Source organism: Schistocerca serialis, chromosome 2, assembly GCF_023864345.2.
Source record: "Schistocerca serialis cubense isolate TAMUIC-IGC-003099 chromosome 2, iqSchSeri2.2, whole genome shotgun sequence".
In the NCBI taxonomy this organism is placed as follows: Eukaryota; Metazoa; Arthropoda; class Insecta; order Orthoptera; family Acrididae; genus Schistocerca; species Schistocerca serialis.
In genome coordinates, this window is record NC_064639.1 from 132,469,054 (window position 1) to 132,474,835 (window position 5,782).

The following is a 5,782-nucleotide window of genomic DNA, read 5'->3' on the forward strand; positions in this document are numbered from 1 at the left end:
GGTCGTATGCAGTCCTGATTGTGGCGCTCACCTGCACGGCGCCAAACACGCATACGACCATCATTGGCACCAAGGCAGAAGCGACTCTCATCGCTAAAGACGACACGTCTCCATTCGTCCCTCCATTCACGCCTGTCGCGACACCACTGGAGGCGGGCTGCACGATGTTGGGGCGTGAGGGGAAGACGGCCTAACGGTGTGCGGGACCGTAGCCCAGCTTCATGGAGCCGGCCTCCCGCATGCCCACTATACGCCCTCGCTCAAAGTCCGTCAACTGCACATACGGTTCACGTCCACGCTGTCGCGGCATGCTACCAGTGTTAAAGACTGCGATGGAGCTCCGTATGCCACGGCAAACTGGCTGACACTGACGGCGGCGGTGCACAAATGCTGCGCAGCTAGCGCCATTCGACGGCCAACATCGCGGTTCCTGGTGTGTCCGCTGTGCCGTGCGTGTGATCATTGCTTGTACAGCCCTCTCGCAGTGTCCGGAGCAAGTATGGTGGGTCTGACACACCGGTGTCAATGTGTTCTTTTTTCCATTTCCAGGAGTGTATATATATAATGTCGTATATTATATGATGTCTGTTACGAAATTATGTAAAAATTGATCGTGTCAAGTTACTAAGTTTCAACGACAAACGCCTTCTTTTATGAAGGTCGTTCAATTACACTGGTCAAAAACAACGAAGAGCTGTTTTTAATTATGTCACGTATAGATGTTGCCATTTTAAGAAAGACTTTATCGAAGTGTGAAGCCGTAATGGCACCAACACCAATCATGAATGTATTATGAGTGAAAATTGCTGGATTTCATGTGAGATCTTGATTCATGTGTTTTCAATTACTAACATTAAAAAAACTTACAGCAGAGCGGGTATCTCCTGGCTGACAATGTCAACAAACTTGATCTACTTGGTAAGGTCCCCAGACAGATGAAGAATAATAATAGCGTACGCAAATATTTCGTAAGCCACTCCTTTCGTGGATGAATTACATTTGCTTCAGGTTCTCCCACTGAATCTCAGTCCACTAGCTGCTTTTCCCAGAGTTTGTTTTATGTGACTATTCTACTGAAGGTTTCACCGGGCAATTATTCAAAGCTATTTAATGGTTGTTACTCTTTTCAGAGATGTTTCTCTAGTAACGTAAGCGAACAGTATCGGATGTCTTCGCCTATTGACGCGCAATATCTTACATTTATTTGCGCTCAGGTTCAACTACCAGCCCCTGCACCAAACATCGCCCCCCTGCAGATCTTTCTACATTTCACAACAGTATCCTGGCGTTCAAACCATCCTATCGAGAATTTCGTCTTCTTAGCGCCTTCCATTTGGAGCGGGGTGGGCTTTTTGGATAATGCACGCCATTTCTTCCGCTCCGACGCTTCCTGTAGATTTAGCCTTTTTCATCCTAGATCTGCATTTGTAGTGTCTAGTCACCGTACTTTATGTCTCCCACGTTGTATCTGGCCTTCGAAAAAGAGACGATAGGCTGAGCTGATGCCCGTATGATGTGTCCATACCAACCAAGTCACTTCAACTAGTCGTCGGATCGTTGCAGTGTTGATGTGTTCGAGCAAAAGAATGCCTTATCTTTTCAGTACCCGCGTTTCCATGACATGTTGCAATTATTCAGCACTGGCTTCACCATCTTTGGTATTAGGTGGACTGGCATCATCTTATCACAAAGAATACCAGTGACTGAATCACATCCAGGTCGCTTTGATTCTTGCTCGCACGTCCTGTAGACGATTATACCATTGTACGAGGTCCATGACTAAGGAATTTATTGCTAGCGCACTCGAGCAGATGTAATTTCGATGGATTGTTCACGCGCTGCCTGTGATATGTACGCTATAAGAGAATCTCAGACCAGAGAGCAGTGTTGGCTGCAGTAGGAACTGTGTGGCAGTTGGAGTAAGTAGTAGCTAGCAGTCTGGTGTATCGAGTTGGCTGGGCCGGTCCTGGGGAGCGATGGCGGTGCCTGAGCGATGTAGCATAAGGTAAAAGCAGCCTCGCGCATATGTACTATTGTTATATCAAGTCCCATGTAAATGTTTTAAAAAAATCTCTTAGTAATAATATTTCTTATTAAAAAAAACTTTTGACAATCATTGATCTCAATTTAAAGAATTTACTAATTTCTCCAATCCACGGTCATCCCGATTATTGTAAAGAAAAATCAGTTGTTTCTTTTTATACATGACAAATCTATCGGCCAGCATTGCACTGGGCTGTGCCAGAAAAATTTCTTATAGGAGCAGATATATACGCGTTATCCGGCAACTTCATTGAGGTAAGAATTTACAATTTATTCAGAACGATCTTTCGGGGCCATGACGCAGCACTGCTGATGTCCAAAATTCACCAGTTTAAATTCACAGTCAGTTAATTATTGAAAGGTTATATATGAGTCACATTTTTATTGAGACGTTAGTTGAGAGGTTATGGAACAAACTGTTGGGAGGTTACACTTGTTCTTGATATAACAATAGTACAAAATCAGTTGTTACAGATCACATATGCGCGCGGCTGCTTTTACCTTATACTACATCGCTCAGGCACGACCGCCCGACTGCGAGCTACAACTACTACTGCTGCCGCCACAGCTCCTACAGCAAATGAAACTGCTCTCAGGTGTGCGATTCCACTGTAGCATACATATGGCAGGCAGCGCATGAGCAATCCATCGAAATTACATCTGCTCGAGTGCGCTAGCAATAAATTCCTTAGTCATGGACCTCTTACACCATGTTTGTACTTTAGTTTCAAGATCGTCCCTGGTATCAGCCACAAGCACCACAGCACCGGTGTATAGCATTGTCCACGGCACACACTTCTGTAAGTCGCGCATTATGGTATCGATTAAACGGTAACGAAGAGCAGCAGAGACAGAGCTCAGCCTTGATTAACGCCAGCTGTCACAGGGAAGCTGACATGCAGCCAGGCAGAACATTGCACCCGGCTGCTGGTGTTTTTGTACAGCATCTTTACCCAGTTGATAGTTTCAGAAACTCGATTATCGCGAAGGGCATACAAAATCACCTGGTGTGGTATTCGATCAAATGGCTTCTGGAGGCCAAGAAAGGCAAGATGTAGTGACTTCCTGTTCTTGCGGAGTTTCTCCAACAGTTAGAGGGCAGCAAAAATTTCGTCTGTTGTGCTACATTCCTTCACAAACCTACATTGATTTATTGAGGGCTGGAATATATTCGCAGGCTCATCAAGGATACGTTCGATTATCTTCATAGTATGGGAGAGCAGCCGGATTGGGCGGTACTTGGTGCATTCCACAGGATCAGCCTTGCCCTTAGAAATAGGTGCAATAATATTACCGACGTCATCCACTAGATCATTTACATGTATTGTGAACAGTAATGGCCCTATAGCACTCCCTTGGGATACTCCAGAAATTATCCTTCATCTGTCGATTTCATCCCATTAAGAATAGAGAACAAGATACGAGCTTACCGAATGTCTAACCGGATTTGAGACTAGATTCAGGACTTCCTTTGCGGGTAGAACTCAATACATTAAGAGGTTTGAACTGTATCGCATGCCTTCCGGAAGTCAAGGCACAATGCATCAGCTACAGCGCTTTGGACTTCATGGACAAATAGAGCGAGCCAGTCATCGTCCGCTTCGGTGCCTGAGCGGCGACTGAATAGGTGATTTCTACTGGATTACTGCCTTACCGTAAGACCAAAACTTCTTAGGATTTCTACTCAGATCAGCTTGCAAAAGTTTACGAACGCGTGTTGTATTCACTTAATTCGCACTCGTTCTTCATATAGCTGCTACGTGATGCTGTTCGAGCCAACAGGCGATCGCACCACTAAGAAACTTTGTTTCATTTCTCTGGTCCCAGCAGGTTGACGTCATGACAATGACACTGACGGTGGAAATCACGTTTGCTGTTTCACACAGTCATTTCCTTAAGAGAACTGCACGATAATGTCGAATAATGACGCAGTGTTTATGCAACCGTTAACATTTCTGGGTTGGAATATCACTTGTTCCCCTTTATCTTTACCCAGACAAACTCTGGATCAAGTGCTTATTGAGTTCACGGATCTTTTCTTAGGTATCGTGCAGGCAAAAGTAGTTAACATTTTGTCTAACTATCCCACAGCTATTTATGATCTCGTCGGCCATATTGTTAGCCATCCCCTTGAGACAGGATAGTGGTCGCTTTAGAAGCGCAGTAGGTGGTGTAGAACTTACGCGTGCTGTGCCGCTGCCGTAAGTTAAAGACAGGAAAGAGACTGAGGCGTGGGTGTTGGTTGGCTGAATGGCTGTAACTATGGCTGGTCTCTCTGTCGTCGCTCCTTTTAAGAGTCTCAATTAATACAGATTAGCAAAAGATGGAAGAGCCGGCCGCGGTGGCCGAGCGGTTCTAGGCGCTACAGTCTGGAACCGCGCGACCGCTACGGTCGCTGGTTCGAATCCTGCCTCGGGCATGGATGTGTGTGCTGTCCTTAGGTTAGGTAGGTTTAAGTAGTTCTAAGTTCTAGGTGACTGATGACCTCAGAAGTTAAGTCCCATAGAGCTCAGAGCCATTTGAACCATTTTTTTTCTTGCAGCAGGTGTTTCGTCGTCTCGTAAAGAACTGGTTAACAAAAAGGAACAGTAGGGAGGCTACAGACCAATGAAAGTCAGTATAGTCTGGCAATGCATCTAGCCAGGGCAGTCAATAAGTAATGCAACACATTTTTTTCTGAAAACAAATTGGTTTAATTCAGGATTTCAGTACACCATATTATTCCCCACTTTTCTGACCACAAGACTTTTTTCAACATAATAGTTACGGAAGACGAAAATTTAATAGTCACAGGGGACTGGAATTCGATAGCAGAAAAAGGAAGAGAAGGAAAATTAGTACGTGAATATGGACTGGGGGTAAGCAATGAAAGAGGAAGCCGCCTGGTATAATTTTGCACAGAGCATAACTTAATCATAGCTAACACTTGGTTAAAGAATAGTGAAAGAAGTATACGTGGAAGAGGCTTGGAGATAATGGAAGGTTTCAGATAAATTAGATAATGGTAAGACAGAGGTTTAGGAACCAGGTTTTAAATTGTGAGGCATTTCTAGCTGCAGATGTTGACGCTTACTACAATTTATTGGTTATGAACCCCAGATGAAAACTGAAGAAACTGCAAAAAGGTAGGAATTTAAGAAGATAGGGCCTGGATAAACTGAAAGAACCGGAACTTGTACAGAGTTTCAGAGTGAGCATTAGGGAACGATTGACAAGAACAGGGGAAAGAAATACAATAGAAGAAGAATGGGTAGCTTTGAGAGATGAAATAGTGAAGGCAGCAGAGGATCAATTAGGTAAAAAGAAGAGCACTAGTACAAATCCTTGACAAACAGAGGATATATTAAATTTAAGGAAAATTAAAGAGACCTTCGGCGAAAAAAGAACCGCCTGTATAAATATCAAGAGCTGAGATGGAAAAGCAGCCCTAAGCAAAGAAGGGAAAGCAGAAAGGTAGAAGGAGTATATAGAGGGTCTATACAGGGGCGATGTACTTGAGGGCAGTATTATGGAAATGGGAGAGAACGTAGGTGAAGATGAAATGGGAGATATCATACTGCGTATAGAAATTGACAGAGCACTGAAAGACCTAAGTCGAAACAAGACCCCGGGAGTAGAAAGCATTCCGTTAGAACTACTAATAGCCGTGGGTGAGCCAGGCATGACCAAACTCTTCCATTTGGTGAGCAAGATGTGCGAGACACGCGAAATATCCTCAGACTTCAAGAAGAATATAATA